This window comes from Salminus brasiliensis, chromosome 11, assembly GCF_030463535.1.
Source record: "Salminus brasiliensis chromosome 11, fSalBra1.hap2, whole genome shotgun sequence".
Lineage (NCBI taxonomy): Eukaryota > Metazoa > Chordata > Actinopteri > Characiformes > Bryconidae > Salminus > Salminus brasiliensis.
Genome location: NC_132888.1, coordinates 24,394,138 through 24,407,586, shown reverse-complemented (window position 1 = coordinate 24,407,586; position 13,449 = coordinate 24,394,138). Strand labels below are relative to the sequence as shown.

At 38.0% G+C, this 13,449-nt stretch overlaps 44 pseudogenes; all 44 read right to left on the bottom strand.

Moving 5' to 3' along the window:
• Positions 1 to 233: 233 nt before the first annotated feature.
• On the bottom strand, positions 234 to 352 carry LOC140567780 (5S ribosomal RNA; annotated as a pseudogene).
• Positions 353 to 537: 185 nt separating this feature from the next.
• LOC140570429 (5S ribosomal RNA) lies at positions 538 to 656 on the bottom strand (annotated as a pseudogene).
• Positions 657 to 841: 185 nt separating this feature from the next.
• LOC140566442 (5S ribosomal RNA) lies at positions 842 to 960 on the bottom strand (annotated as a pseudogene).
• Positions 961 to 1,145: 185 nt separating this feature from the next.
• Positions 1,146 to 1,264, bottom strand: LOC140572749 (5S ribosomal RNA; annotated as a pseudogene).
• A 185-nt stretch (positions 1,265 to 1,449) lies between these two features.
• LOC140567655 (5S ribosomal RNA) lies at positions 1,450 to 1,568 on the bottom strand (annotated as a pseudogene).
• Positions 1,569 to 1,753: 185 nt separating this feature from the next.
• Positions 1,754 to 1,872, bottom strand: LOC140567769 (5S ribosomal RNA; annotated as a pseudogene).
• A 185-nt stretch (positions 1,873 to 2,057) lies between these two features.
• Positions 2,058 to 2,176, bottom strand: LOC140567160 (5S ribosomal RNA; annotated as a pseudogene).
• Positions 2,177 to 2,361: 185 nt separating this feature from the next.
• Positions 2,362 to 2,480, bottom strand: LOC140572202 (5S ribosomal RNA; annotated as a pseudogene).
• A 185-nt stretch (positions 2,481 to 2,665) lies between these two features.
• Positions 2,666 to 2,784, bottom strand: LOC140566654 (5S ribosomal RNA; annotated as a pseudogene).
• A 185-nt stretch (positions 2,785 to 2,969) lies between these two features.
• On the bottom strand, positions 2,970 to 3,088 carry LOC140567654 (5S ribosomal RNA; annotated as a pseudogene).
• Positions 3,089 to 3,273: 185 nt separating this feature from the next.
• On the bottom strand, positions 3,274 to 3,392 carry LOC140567756 (5S ribosomal RNA; annotated as a pseudogene).
• Positions 3,393 to 3,577: 185 nt separating this feature from the next.
• On the bottom strand, positions 3,578 to 3,696 carry LOC140570428 (5S ribosomal RNA; annotated as a pseudogene).
• A 185-nt stretch (positions 3,697 to 3,881) lies between these two features.
• On the bottom strand, positions 3,882 to 4,000 carry LOC140571762 (5S ribosomal RNA; annotated as a pseudogene).
• A 185-nt stretch (positions 4,001 to 4,185) lies between these two features.
• LOC140567653 (5S ribosomal RNA) lies at positions 4,186 to 4,304 on the bottom strand (annotated as a pseudogene).
• Positions 4,305 to 4,489: 185 nt separating this feature from the next.
• LOC140567719 (5S ribosomal RNA) lies at positions 4,490 to 4,608 on the bottom strand (annotated as a pseudogene).
• A 185-nt stretch (positions 4,609 to 4,793) lies between these two features.
• LOC140571570 (5S ribosomal RNA) lies at positions 4,794 to 4,912 on the bottom strand (annotated as a pseudogene).
• A 185-nt stretch (positions 4,913 to 5,097) lies between these two features.
• LOC140571761 (5S ribosomal RNA) lies at positions 5,098 to 5,216 on the bottom strand (annotated as a pseudogene).
• Positions 5,217 to 5,401: 185 nt separating this feature from the next.
• On the bottom strand, positions 5,402 to 5,520 carry LOC140573000 (5S ribosomal RNA; annotated as a pseudogene).
• A 185-nt stretch (positions 5,521 to 5,705) lies between these two features.
• LOC140567744 (5S ribosomal RNA) lies at positions 5,706 to 5,824 on the bottom strand (annotated as a pseudogene).
• A 185-nt stretch (positions 5,825 to 6,009) lies between these two features.
• LOC140570427 (5S ribosomal RNA) lies at positions 6,010 to 6,128 on the bottom strand (annotated as a pseudogene).
• Positions 6,129 to 6,313: 185 nt separating this feature from the next.
• On the bottom strand, positions 6,314 to 6,432 carry LOC140571760 (5S ribosomal RNA; annotated as a pseudogene).
• Positions 6,433 to 6,617: 185 nt separating this feature from the next.
• Positions 6,618 to 6,736, bottom strand: LOC140567652 (5S ribosomal RNA; annotated as a pseudogene).
• A 185-nt stretch (positions 6,737 to 6,921) lies between these two features.
• On the bottom strand, positions 6,922 to 7,040 carry LOC140566828 (5S ribosomal RNA; annotated as a pseudogene).
• Positions 7,041 to 7,225: 185 nt separating this feature from the next.
• Positions 7,226 to 7,344, bottom strand: LOC140571569 (5S ribosomal RNA; annotated as a pseudogene).
• Positions 7,345 to 7,529: 185 nt separating this feature from the next.
• On the bottom strand, positions 7,530 to 7,648 carry LOC140571759 (5S ribosomal RNA; annotated as a pseudogene).
• Positions 7,649 to 7,833: 185 nt separating this feature from the next.
• On the bottom strand, positions 7,834 to 7,952 carry LOC140572999 (5S ribosomal RNA; annotated as a pseudogene).
• A 185-nt stretch (positions 7,953 to 8,137) lies between these two features.
• Positions 8,138 to 8,256, bottom strand: LOC140567886 (5S ribosomal RNA; annotated as a pseudogene).
• Positions 8,257 to 8,441: 185 nt separating this feature from the next.
• LOC140566858 (5S ribosomal RNA) lies at positions 8,442 to 8,560 on the bottom strand (annotated as a pseudogene).
• A 185-nt stretch (positions 8,561 to 8,745) lies between these two features.
• LOC140567000 (5S ribosomal RNA) lies at positions 8,746 to 8,864 on the bottom strand (annotated as a pseudogene).
• Positions 8,865 to 9,049: 185 nt separating this feature from the next.
• LOC140567650 (5S ribosomal RNA) lies at positions 9,050 to 9,168 on the bottom strand (annotated as a pseudogene).
• Positions 9,169 to 9,353: 185 nt separating this feature from the next.
• Positions 9,354 to 9,472, bottom strand: LOC140567733 (5S ribosomal RNA; annotated as a pseudogene).
• Positions 9,473 to 9,657: 185 nt separating this feature from the next.
• Positions 9,658 to 9,776, bottom strand: LOC140571943 (5S ribosomal RNA; annotated as a pseudogene).
• Positions 9,777 to 9,961: 185 nt separating this feature from the next.
• LOC140571553 (5S ribosomal RNA) lies at positions 9,962 to 10,080 on the bottom strand (annotated as a pseudogene).
• A 185-nt stretch (positions 10,081 to 10,265) lies between these two features.
• On the bottom strand, positions 10,266 to 10,384 carry LOC140571758 (5S ribosomal RNA; annotated as a pseudogene).
• A 185-nt stretch (positions 10,385 to 10,569) lies between these two features.
• Positions 10,570 to 10,688, bottom strand: LOC140571402 (5S ribosomal RNA; annotated as a pseudogene).
• Positions 10,689 to 10,873: 185 nt separating this feature from the next.
• On the bottom strand, positions 10,874 to 10,992 carry LOC140567721 (5S ribosomal RNA; annotated as a pseudogene).
• Positions 10,993 to 11,177: 185 nt separating this feature from the next.
• LOC140567710 (5S ribosomal RNA) lies at positions 11,178 to 11,296 on the bottom strand (annotated as a pseudogene).
• A 185-nt stretch (positions 11,297 to 11,481) lies between these two features.
• On the bottom strand, positions 11,482 to 11,600 carry LOC140566847 (5S ribosomal RNA; annotated as a pseudogene).
• A 185-nt stretch (positions 11,601 to 11,785) lies between these two features.
• LOC140566507 (5S ribosomal RNA) lies at positions 11,786 to 11,904 on the bottom strand (annotated as a pseudogene).
• Positions 11,905 to 12,089: 185 nt separating this feature from the next.
• LOC140570931 (5S ribosomal RNA) lies at positions 12,090 to 12,208 on the bottom strand (annotated as a pseudogene).
• Positions 12,209 to 12,393: 185 nt separating this feature from the next.
• On the bottom strand, positions 12,394 to 12,512 carry LOC140567698 (5S ribosomal RNA; annotated as a pseudogene).
• Positions 12,513 to 12,697: 185 nt separating this feature from the next.
• LOC140567686 (5S ribosomal RNA) lies at positions 12,698 to 12,816 on the bottom strand (annotated as a pseudogene).
• A 185-nt stretch (positions 12,817 to 13,001) lies between these two features.
• LOC140570416 (5S ribosomal RNA) lies at positions 13,002 to 13,120 on the bottom strand (annotated as a pseudogene).
• A 185-nt stretch (positions 13,121 to 13,305) lies between these two features.
• Positions 13,306 to 13,424, bottom strand: LOC140566512 (5S ribosomal RNA; annotated as a pseudogene).
• Positions 13,425 to 13,449: the final 25 nt, after the last annotated feature.

Below are 13,449 nucleotides of genomic sequence, written 5' to 3'. Positions count from 1 at the left end.
CTGAGATCAGACAACATCAGGCATTCTAAGGGTGGAATGGCCGTAAGCAGAAGAACCTTGTTAACTAGAGGATTCAAATTTCATAGATAAGACCATATTTGTTCAAAACCAAGAAAAAGCATTCCATTTCAACACATCAAAATTTACAACACAAAAAAGTTTCAACTACAAATTTGTGCAAAAGATGTAAATAACATGGAAATGTAAGCTTTAATTGTTTGCAGGACTGGAAAAGCTTACAACACCTGGTATTCCCATTCAGTCTCCCATTCAAGTACTAACCAGGCCCAACCCTAGGTAGCTTCTGAGATCAGACGAGATCAGGCGTTCTAAGGGTGGAATGGCCGTAAGCAGAAGAACCTTGCAAATTAGAGGATTCAAATTTCATAGATAAGACCATATTTGTTCAAAACCAAGAAAAAGCATTCCATTTCAACACATCAACATTTACAACACAAAAGAGTTTCAACTACAAATTTGTGCAAAACATGTAAATAACATGGAAATGTAAGCTTTAATTGTTTGCAGGACTGGAAAAGCTTACAACACCTGGTATTCCCATTCAGTCTCCCATTCAAGTACTAACCAGGCCCAACCCTAGGTAGCTTCTGAGCTCAGACGAGATCAGGCGTTCTAAGGGTGGAATGGCCGTAAGCAGAAGAACCTTGCAAACTAGAGGATTCAAATTTCATAGATAAGACCATATTTGTTCAAAACCAAGAAAAAGCATTCCATTTCAACACATCAAAATTTACAACAAAAAAGAGTTTCAACTACAAATTTGTGCAAAAGATGTAAATAACATGGAAATGTAAGCTTTAATTGTTTGCAGGACTGCAAAAGCTTACAACACCTGGTATTCCCATTCAGTCTCCCATTCAAGTACTAACCAGGCCCAACCCTAGCTAGCTTCTGAGATCAGACAAGATCAGGCATTCTAAGGGTGGAATGGCCGTAAACAGAAGAACCTTGTTAACTAGAGGATTCAAATTTCATAGATAAGACCATATTTGTTCAAAACCAAGAAAAAGCATTCCATTTCAACACATCAAAATTTACAACACAAAAGAGTTTCAACTACAAATTTGTGCAAAAGATGTAAATAACATGGAAATGTACGCTTTAATTGTTTGCAGGACTGGAAAAGCTTACAACACCTGGTATTCCCATTCAGTCTCCCATTCAAGTACTAACAAGGCCCAACCCTAGGTAGCTTCTGAGATCAGACGAGATCAGGCGTTCTAAGGGTGGAATGGCCGTAAGCAGAAGAACCTTGCAAACTAGAGGATTCAAATTTCATAGCTAAGACCATATTTGTTCAAAACCAAGAAAAAGCATTCCATTTTAACACATCAACATTTACAACACAAAAGAGTTTCAACTACAAATTTGTGCAAAAGATGTAAATAACATGGAAATGTAAGCTTTCTTTGTTTGCAGGATTGAAAAAGCTTACAACAACTGGTATTCCCATTCAGTCTCCCATTCAAGTACTAACCAGGCCCAACCCTAGCTAGCTTCTGAGATCAGACAAGATCAGGCATTCTAAGGGTGGAATGGCCGTAAGCAGAAGAACCTTGTTAACTAGAGGATTCAAATTTCATAGATAAGACCATATTTGTTCAAAACCAAGAAAAAGCATTCCATTTCAACACATCAAAATTTACAACACAAAAGAGTTTCAACTACAAATTTGTGCAAAAGATGTAAATAACATGGAAATGTAAGCTTTAATTGTTTGCAGGACTGGAAAAGCTTACAACACCTGGTATTCCCATTCAGTCTCCCATTCAAGTACTAACCAGGCCCAACCCTAGGTAGCTTCTGAGATCAGACGAGATCAGGCGTTCTAAGGGTGGAATGGCCGTAAGCAGAAGAACCTTGCAAACTAGAGGATTCAAATTTCATAGATAAGACCATATTTGTTCAAAACCAAGAAAAAGCATTCCATTTCAACACATCAAAATTTACAACACAAAAGAGTTTCAACTACAAATTAGTGCAAAACATGTAAATAACATGGAAATGTAAGCTTTAATTGTTTGCAGGACTGGAAAAGCTTACAACACCTGGTATTCCCATTCAGTCTCCTATTCAAGTACTAACCAGGCCCAACCCTAGGTAGCTTCTGAGCTCAGACAAGATCAGGCGTTCTAAGGGTGCAATGGCCGTAAGCAGAAGAACCTTGCAAACTAGAGGATTCAAATTTCATAGATAAGACCATATTTGTTCAAAACCAAGAAAAAGCATTCCATTTCAACACATCAAAATTTACAACAAAAAAGAGTTTCAACTACAAATTTGTGCAAAAGATGTAAATAACATGGAAATGTAAGCTTTAATTGTTTGCAGGACTGCAAAAGCTTACAACACCCGGTATTCCCATTCAGTCTCCCATTCAAGTACTAACCAGGCCCAACCCTAGGTAGCTTCTGAGATCAGACGAGATCAGGCGTTCTAAGGGTGGAATGGCCGTATGCAGAAGAACCTTGCAAACTAGAGGATTCAAATTTCATAGATAAGACCATATTTGTTCAAAACCAAGAAAAAGCATTCCATTTCAACACATCAAAATTTACAACACAAAAGAGTTTCAACTACAAATTTGTGCAAAAGATGTAAATAACATGGAAATGTAAGCTTTAATTGTTTGCAGGACTGGAAAAGCTTACAACACCTGATATTCCCATTCAGTCTCCCATTCAAGTACTAACCAGGCCCAACCCTAGGTAGCTTCTGAGATCAGACGAGATCAGCCGTTCTAAGGGTGGAATGGCCGCAAGCAGAAGAACCTTGCAAACTAGAGGATTCAAATTTCATAGATAAGACCATATTTGTTCAAAACCAAGAAAAAGCATTCCATTTCAACACATCAAAATTTACATCACAAAAGAGTTTCAACTACAAATGTGTGCAAAAGATGTAAATAACATGGAAATGTAAGCTTTCTTTGTTTGCAGGATTGAAAAAGCTTACAACAACTGGTATTCCCATTCAGTCTCCCATTCAAGTACTAACCAGGCCCAACCCTAGCTAGCTTCTGAGATCAGACAAGATCAGGCATTCTAAGGGTGGAATGGCCGTAAGCAGAAGAACCTTGTTAACTAGAGGATTCAAATTTCATAGATAAGACCATATTTGTTCAAAACCAAGAAAAAGCATTCCATTTCAACACATCAAAATTTACAACACAAAAGAGTTTCAACTACAAATTTGTGCAAAAGATGTAAATAACATGGAAATGTAAGCTTTAATTGTTTGCAGGACTGGAAAAGCTTACAACACCTGGTATTCCCATTCAGTCTCCCATTCAAGTACTAACCAGGCCCAACCCTAGGTAGCTTCTGAGATCAGACGAGATCAGGCGTTCTAAGGGTGGAATGGCCGTAAGCAGAAGAACCTTGCAAACTAGAGGATTCAAATTTCATAGATAAGACCATATTTGTTCAAAACCAAGAAAAAGCATTCCATTTCAAAACATCAAAATTTACAACACAAAAGAGTTTCAACTACAAATTTGTGCAAAACATGTAAATAACATGGAAATGTAAGCTTTAATTGTTTGCAGGACTGGAAAAGCTTACAACACCTGGTATTCCCATTCAGTCTCCCATTCAAGTACTAACCAGGCCCAACCCTAGGTAGCTTCTGAGCTCAGACGAGATCAGGCGTTCTAAGGGTGGAATGGCCGTAAGCAGGAGAACCTTGCAAACTAGAGAATTCAAATTTCATAGATAAGACCATATTTGTTCAAAACCAAGAAAAAGCATTCCATTTCAACACATCAAAATTTACAACACAAAAGAGTTTCAACTACAAATTTGTGCAAAAGATGTAAATAACATGGAAATGTAAGCTTTAATTGTTTGCAGGACTGGAAAAGCTTACAACACCTGATATTCCCATTCAGTCTCCCATTCAAGTACTAACCAGGCCCAACCCTAGGTAGCTTCTGAGATCAGACGAGATCAGGCGTTCTAAGGGTGGAATGGCCGCAAGCAGAAGAACCTTGCAAACTAGAGGATTCAAATTTCATAGATAAGACCATATTTGTTCAAAACCAAGAAAAAGCATTCCATTTCAACACATCAAAATTTACATCACAAAAGAGTTTCAACTACAAATGTGTGCAAAAGATGTAAATAACATGGAAATGTAAGCTTTCTTTGTTTGCAGGATTGAAAAAGCTTACAACAACTGGTATTCCCATTCAGTCTCCCATTCAAGTACTAACCAGGCCCAACCCTAGCTAGCTTCTGAGATCAGACAAGATCAGGCATTCTAAGGGTGGAATGGCCGTAAGCAGAAGAACCTTGTTAACTAGAGGATTCAAATTTCATAGATAAGACCATATTTGTTCAAAACCAAGAAAAAGCATTCCATTTCAACACATCAAAATTTACAACACAAAAGAGTTTCAACTACAAATTTGTGCAAAAGATGTAAATAACATGGAAATGTAAGCTTTAATTGTTTGCAGGACTGGAAAAGCTTACAACACCTGGTATTCCCATTCAGTCTCCCATTCAAGTACTAACCAGGCCCAACCCTAGGTAGCTTCTGAGATCAGACGAGATTAGGCGTTCTAAGCGTGGAAGGGCCGTAAGCAGAAGAACCTTGCAAACTAGAGGATTCAAATTTCATAGATAAGACCATATTTGTTCAAAACCAAGAAAAAGCATTCCATTTCAACACATCAAAATTTACAACACAAAAGAGTTTCAACTACAAATTTGTGCAAAACATGTAAATAACATGGAAATGTAAGCTTTAATTGTTTGCAGGACTGGAAAAGCTTACAACACCTGGTATTCCCATTCAGTCTCCCATTCAAGTACTAACCAGGCCCAACCCTAGGTAGCTTCTGAGCTCAGACGAGATCAGGCGTTCTAAGGGTGGAATGGCCATAAGCAGAAGAACCTTGCAAACTAGAGGATTCAAATTTCATAGATAAGACCATATTTGTTCAAAACCAAGAAAAAGCATTCCATTTCAACACATCAAAATTTACAACACAAAAGAGTTTCAACTACAAATTTGTGCAAAAGATGTAAATAACATGGAAATGTAAGCTTTAATTGTTTGCAGGACTGGAAAAGCTTACAACACCTGATATTCCCATTCAGTCTCCCATTCAAGTACTAACCAGGCCCAACCCTAGGTAGCTTCTGAGATCAGACGAGATCAGGCGTTCTAAGGGTGGAATGGCCGCAAGCAGAAGAACCTTGCAAACTAGAGGATTCAAATTTCATAGATAAGACCATATTTGTTCAAAACCAAGAAAAAGCATTCCATTTCAACACATCAAAATTTACATCACAAAAGAGTTTCAACTACAAATGTGTGCAAAAGATGTAAATAACATGGAAATGTAAGCTTTAATTGTTTGCAGGACTGGAAAAGCTTACAACACCTGATATTCCCATTCAGTCTCCCATTCAAGTACTAACCAGGCCCAACCCTAGGTAGCTTCTGAGATCAGAGGAGATCAGGCGTTCTAAGGGTGGAATGGCCGCAAGCAGAAGAACCTTGCAAACTAGAGGATTCAAATTTCATAGATAAGACCATATTTGTTCAAAACCAAGAAAAAGCATTCCATTTCAACACATCAAAATTTACAACACAAAAGAGTTTCAACTACAAATTTGTGCAAAAGATGTAAATAACATGGAAATGTAAGCTTTAATTGTTTGCAGGACTGGAAAAGCTTACAACACCTGGTATTCCCATTCAGTCTCCCATTCAAGTACTAACCAGGCCCAACCCTAGGTAGCTTCTGAGATCAGACGAGATCAGGCGTTCTAAGGGTGGAATGGCCGTAAGCAGAAGAACCTTGCAAACTAGAGGATTCAAATTTCATAGATAAGACCATATTTGTTCAAAACCAAGAAAAAGCATTCCATTTCAAAACATCAAAATTTACAACACAAAAGAGTTTCAACTACAAATTTGTGCAAAACATGTAAATAACATGGAAATGTAAGCTTTAATTGTTTGCAGGACTGGAAAAGCTTACAACACCTGGTATTCCCATTCAGTCTCCCATTCAAGTACTAACCAGGCCCAACCCTAGGTAGCTTCTGAGCTCAGACGAGATCAGGCGTTCTAAGGGTGGAATGGCCGTAAGCAGGAGAACCTTGCAAACTAGAGAATTCAAATTTCATAGATAAGACCATATTTGTTCAAAACCAAGAAAAAGCATTCCATTTCAACACATCAAAATTTACAACACAAAAGAGTTTCAACTACAAATTTGTGCAAAAGATGTAAATAACATGGAAATGTAAGCTTTAATTGTTTGCAGGACTGGAAAAGCTTACAACACCTGATATTCCCATTCAGTCTCCCATTCAAGTACTAACCAGGCCCAACCCTAGGTAGCTTCTGAGATCAGACGAGATCAGGCGTTCTAAGGGTGGAATGGCCGCAAGCAGAAGAACCTTGCAAACTAGAGGATTCAAATTTCATAGATAAGACCATATTTGTTCAAAACCAAGAAAAAGCATTCCATTTCAACACATCAAAATTTACATCACAAAAGAGTTTCAACTACAAATGTGTGCAAAAGATGTAAATAACATGGAAATGTAAGCTTTCTTTGTTTGCAGGATTGAAAAAGCTTACAACAACTGGTATTCCCATTCAGTCTCCCATTCAAGTACTAACCAGGCCCAACCCTAGCTAGCTTCTGAGATCAGACAAGATCAGGCATTCTAAGGGTGGAATGGCCGTAAGCAGAAGAACCTTGTTAACTAGAGGATTCAAATTTCATAGATAAGACCATATTTGTTCAAAACCAAGAAAAAGCATTCCATTTCAACACATCAAAATTTACAACACAAAAGAGTTTCAACTACAAATTTGTGCAAAAGATGTAAATAACATGGAAATGTAAGCTTTAATTGTTTGCAGGACTGGAAAAGCTTACAACACCTGGTATTCCCATTCAGTCTCCCATTCAAGTACTAACCAGGCCCAACCCTAGGTAGCTTCTGAGATCAGACGAGATTAGGCGTTCTAAGGGTGGAAGGGCCGTAAGCAGAAGAACCTTGCAAACTAGAGGATTCAAATTTCATAGATAAGACCATATTTGTTCAAAACCAAGAAAAAGCATTCCATTTCAACACATCAAAATTTACAACACAAAAGAGTTTCAACTACAAATTTGTGCAAAACATGTAAATAACATGGAAATGTAAGCTTTAATTGTTTGCAGGACTGGAAAAGCTTACAACACCTGGTATTCCCATTCAGTCTCCCATTCAAGTACTAACCAGGCCCAACCCTAGGTAGCTTCTGAGCTCAGACGAGATCAGGCGTTCTAAGGGTGGAATGGCCATAAGCAGAAGAACCTTGCAAACTAGAGGATTCAAATTTCATAGATAAGACCATATTTGTTCAAAACCAAGAAAAAGCATTCCATTTCAACACATCAAAATTTACAACACAAAAGAGTTTCAACTACAAATTTGTGCAAAAGATGTAAATAACATGGAAATGTAAGCTTTAATTGTTTGCAGGACTGGAAAAGCTTACAACACCTGATATTCCCATTCAGTCTCCCATTCAAGTACTAACCAGGCCCAACCCTAGGTAGCTTCTGAGATCAGACGAGATCAGGCGTTCTAAGGGTGGAATGGCCGCAAGCAGAAGAACCTTGCAAACTAGAGGATTCAAATTTCATAGATAAGACCATATTTGTTCAAAACCAAGAAAAAGCATTCCATTTCAACACATCAAAATTTACATCACAAAAGAGTTTCAACTACAAATGTGTGCAAAAGATGTAAATAACATGGAAATGTAAGCTTTAATTGTTTGCAGGACTGGAAAAGCTTACAACACCTGATATTCCCATTCAGTCTCCCATTCAAGTACTAACCAGGCCCAACCCTAGGTAGCTTCTGAGATCAGAGGAGATCAGGCGTTCTAAGGGTGGAATGGCCGCAAGCAGAAGAACCTTGCAAACTAGAGGATTCAAATTTCATAGATAAGACCATATTTGTTCAAAACCAAGAAAAAGCATTCCATTTCAACACATCAAAATTTACATCACAAAAGAGTTTCAACTACAAATGTGTGCAAAAGATGTAAATAACATGGAAATGTAAGCTTTCTTTGTTTGCAGGATTGAAAAAGCTTACAACACCTGGTATTCCCATTCAGTCTCCCATTCAAGTACTAACCAGGCCCAACCCTAGCTAGCTTCTGAGATCAGACAAGAGCAGGCATTCTAAGGGTGGAATGGCCGTAAACAGAAGAACCTTGTTAACTAGAGGATTCAAATTTCATAGATAAGACCATATTTGTTCAAAACCAAGAAAAAGCATTCCATTTCAACACATCAAAATTTACAACACAAAAGAGTTTCAACTACAAATTTGTGCAAAAGATGTAAATAACATGGAAATGTACGCTTTAATTGTTTGCAGGACTGGAAAAGCTTACAACACCTGGTATTCCCATTCAGTCTCCCATTCAAGTACTAACCAGGCCCAACCCTAGCTAGCTTCTGAGATCAGACGAGATCAGGCGTTCTAAGGGTGGAATGGCCGTAAGCAGAAGAACCTTGCAAACAAGAGGATTCAAATTTCATAGATAAGACCATATTTGTTCAAAACCAAGAAAAAGCATTCCATTTCAGCACATCAAAATTTACAACACAAAAGAGTTTCAACTACAAATTTGTGCAAAAGATGTAAATAACATGGAAATGTAAGCTTTAATTGTTTGCAGGACTGGAAAAGCTTACAACACCTGGTATTCCCATTCAGTCTCCCATTCAAGTACTAACAAGGCCCAACCATAGGTAGCTTCTGAGATCAGACGAGATCAGGCGTTCTAAGGGTGGAATGGCCGTAAGCAGAAGAACCTTGCAAACTAGAGGATTCAAATTTCATAGCTAAGACCATATTTGTTCAAAACCAAGAAAAAGCATTCCATTTTAAAACATCAACATTTACAACACAAAAGAGTTTCAACTACAAATTTGTGCAAAAGATGTAAATAACATGGAAATGTAAGCTTTCTTTGTTTGCAGGATTGAAAAAGCTTACAACAACTGGTATTCCCATTCAGTCTCCCATTCAAGTACTAACCAGGCCCAACCCTAGCTAGCTTCTGAGATCAGACAAGATCAGGCATTCTAAGGGTGGAATGGCCGTAAGCAGAAGAACCATGTTAACTAGAGGATTCAAATTTCATAGATAAGACCATATTTGTTCAAAACCAAGAAAAAGCATTCCATTTCAACACATCAAAATTTACAACACAAAAGAGTTTCAACTACAAATTTGTGCTAAAGATGTAAATAACATGGAAATGTAAGCTTTAATTGTTTGCAGGACTGGAAAAGCTTACAACACCTGGTATTCCCATTCAGTCTCCCATTCAAGTACTAACCAGGCCCAACCCTAGGTAGCTTCTGAGATCAGACGAGATCAGGCGTTCTAAGGGTGGAATGGCCGTAAGCAGAAGAACCTTGCAAACTAGAGGATTCAAATTTCATAGATAAGACCATATTTGTTCAAAACCAAGAAAAAGCATTCCATTTCAACACATCAAAATTTACAACACAAAAGAGTTTCAACTACAAATTTGTGCAAAAGATGTAAATAACATGGAAATGTAAGCTTTAATTGTTTGCAGGACTGGAAAAGCTTACAACACCTGGTATTCCCATTCAGTCTGCCATTCAAGTACTAACCAGGCCCAACCCTAGGTAGCTTCTGAGATCAGACGAGATCAGGCGTTCTAAGGGTGGAATGGCCGTAAGCAGAAGAACCTTGCAAACTAGAGGATTCAAATTTCATAGATAAGACCATATTTGTTCAAAACCAAGAAAAAGCATTCCATTTCAACACATCAAAATGTACAACACAAAAGAGTTTCAACTACAAATTTGTGCAAAAGATGTAAATAACATGGAAATGTAAGCTTTAATTGTTTGCAGGACTGCAAAAGCTTACAACACCTGGTATTCCCATTCAGTCTCCCATTCAAGTACTAACCAGGCCCAACCCTAGGTAGCTTCTGAGATCAGACGAGATCAGGCGTTCTAAGGGTGGAATGGCCGTATGCAGAAGAACCTAGCAAACTAGAGGATTCAAATTTCATAGATAAGACCATATTTGTTCAAAACCAAGAAAAAGCATTCCATTTCAACACATCAAAATTTACAACACAAAAGAGTTTCAACTACAAATTTGTGCAAAAGATGTAAATAACATGGAAATATAAGCTTTAATTGTTTGCAGGACTGGAAAAGCTTACAACACCTGATATTCCCATTCAGTCTCCCATTCAAGTACTAACCAGGCCCAACCCTAGGTAGCTTCTGAGATCAGACGAGATCAGGCGTTCTAAGGGTGGAATGGCCGCAAGCAGAATAACCTTGCAAACTAGAGGATTCAAATTTCATAGATAAGACCATATTTGTTCAAAACCAAGAAAAAGCATTCCATTTCAACACATCAAAATTTACATCACAAAAGAGTTTCAACTACAAATGTGTGCAAAAGATGTAAATAACATGGAAATGTAAGCTTTAATTGTTTCCAGGACTGGAAAAGCTTACAACACCTGGTATTCCAATTCAGTCTCCCATTCAAGTACTAACCAGGCCCAACCCTAGGTAGCTTCTGAGATCAGACGAGATCAGGCGTTCTAAGGGTGGAATGGCCGTAAGCAGAAGAACCTTGCAAACTAGAGGATTCAAATTTCATAGATAAGACCATATTTGTTCAAAACCAAGAAAAAGCATTCCATTTCAACACATCAAAATTTTCAACGCAAAAGAGTTTCAACTACAAATTTGTGCAAAAGATGTAAATAATATGGAAATGTAAGCTTTAATTGTTTGCAGGACTGGAAAAGCTTACAACACCTGGTATTCCCATTCAGTCTCCCATTCAAGTACTAACCAGGCCCAACCCTAGGTAGCTTCTGAGATCAGACGAGATCAGGCGTTCTAAGGGTGGAATGGCCGTAAGCACAAGAACCTTGCAAACTAGAGGATTCAAATTTCATAGAAAAGACCATATTTGTTCAAAACCAAGAAAAAGCATTCCATTTCAACACATCAAAATTTACAACACAAAAGAGTTTCAACTACAAATTTGTGCAAAAGATGTAAATAACATGGAAATGTAAGCTTTAATTGTTTGCAGGACTGGAAAAGCTTACAACACCTGGTATTCCCATTCAGTCTCCCATTCAAGTACTAACCAGGCCCAACCCTAGGTAGCTTCTGAGATCAGACGAGATCAGGCGTTCTAAGGGTGGAATGGCCGTAAGCAGAAGAACCTTGCAAACTAGAGGATTCAAATTTCATAGCTAAGACCATATTTGTTCAAAACCAAGAAAAAGCATTCCATTTTAACACATCAACATTTACAACACAAAAGAGTTTCAACTACAAATTTGTGCAAAAGATGTAAATAACATGGAAATGTAAGCTTTCTTTCTTTGCAGGATTGAAAAAGCTTACAACACCTGGTATTCCCATTCAGTCTCCCATTCAAGTACTAACCAGGCCCAACCCTAGCTAGCTTCTGAGATCAGACGAGATCAGGCGTTCTAAGGGTGGAATGGCCGTAAGCAGAAGAACCTTGCAAACTAGAGGATTCAAATTTCATAGCTAAGACCATATTTGTTCAAAACCAAGAAAAAGCATTCCATTTCAACACATCAAAATTTACAACACAAAAGAGTTTCAACTACAAATTTGTGCAAAAGATGTAAATAACATGGAAATGTAAGCTTTAATTGTTTGCAGGACTGGAAAAGCTTACAACACCTGGTATTCCCATTCAGTCTCCCATGCAAGTACTAACCAGGCCCAACCCTAGGTAGCTTCTGAGATCAGACGAGATAAGGCGTTCTAAGGGTGGAATGGCCGTAAGCAGAAGAACCTTGCAAACTAGAGGATTCAAATTTCATAGCTAAGACCATATTTGTTCAAAACCAAGAAAAAGCATTCCATTTTAACACATCAACATTTACAACACAAAAGAGTTTCAACTACAAATTTGTGCAAAAGATGTAAATAACATGGAAATGTAAGCTTTCTTTGTTTGCAGGATTGAAAAAGCTTACAACACCTGGTATTCCCATTCAGTCTCCCATTCAAGTACTAACCAGGCCCAACCCTAGCTAGCTTCTGAGATCAGACGAGATCAGGCATTCTAAGGGTGGAATGGCCGTAAGCAGAAGAACCATGTTAACTAGAGGATTCAAATTTCATAGATAAGACCATATTTGTTCAAAACCAAGAAAAAGCATTCCATTTCAACACATCAAAATTTACAACACAAAAGAGTTTCAACTACAAATTTGTGCAAAAGATGTAAATAACATGGAAATGTAAGCTTTAATTGATTGCAGGACTGGAAAAGCTTACAACACCTGGTATTCCCATTCAGTCTCCCATTCAAGTACTAACCAGGCCCAACCCTAGGTAGCTTCTGAGATCAGACGAGATCAGGCGTTCTAAGGGTGGAATGGCCGTAAGCAGAAGAACCTTGCAAACTAGAGGATTCAAATTTCATAGATAAGACCATATTTGTTCAAAACCAAGAAAAAGCATTCCATTTCAACACATCAAAATTTACAACACAAAAGAGTTTCAACTACAAATTTGTGCAAAAGATGTAAATAACATGGAAATGTAAGCTTTAATTGTTTGCAGGACTGGAAAAGCTTACAACACCTGGTATTCCCATTCAGTCTCCCATTCAAGTACTAACCAGGCCCAACCCTAGGTAGCTTCTGAGATCAGACGAGATCAGGCGTTCTAAGGGTGGAATGGCCGTAAGCAGAAGAACCTTGCAAACTAGAGGATTCAAATTTCATAGATAAGACCATATTTGTTCAAAACCAAGAAAAAGCATTCCATTTCAACACATCAAAATGTACAACACAAAAGAGTTTCAACTACAAATTTGTGCAAAAGATGTAAATAACATGGAAATGTAAGCTTTAATTGTTTGCAGGACTGGAAAAGCTTACAACACCTGGTATTCCCATTCAGTCTCCCATTCAAGTACTAACCAGGCCCAACCCTAGGTAGCTGCTGAGATCAGACGAGATCAGGCGTTCTAAGGGTGGAATGGCCGTAAGCCGAAGAACCTTGCAAACTAGAGGATTCAAATTTCATAGATAAGACCATATTTGTTCAAAACCAAGAAAAAGCATTCCATTTCAACACATCAAAATTTACAACAAAAAAGAGTTTCAACTACAAATTTGTGCAAAAGATGTAAATAACATGGAAATGTAAGCTTTAATTGTTTGCAGGACTGCAAAAGCTTACAACACCTGGTATTCCCATTCAGTCTCCCATTCAAGAACTAACCAGGCCCAACCCTAGGTAGCTTCTGAGATCAGACGAGATCAGGCGTTCTAAGGGTGGAATGGCCGTATGCAGAAGAACCTTGCAAACTAGAGGAT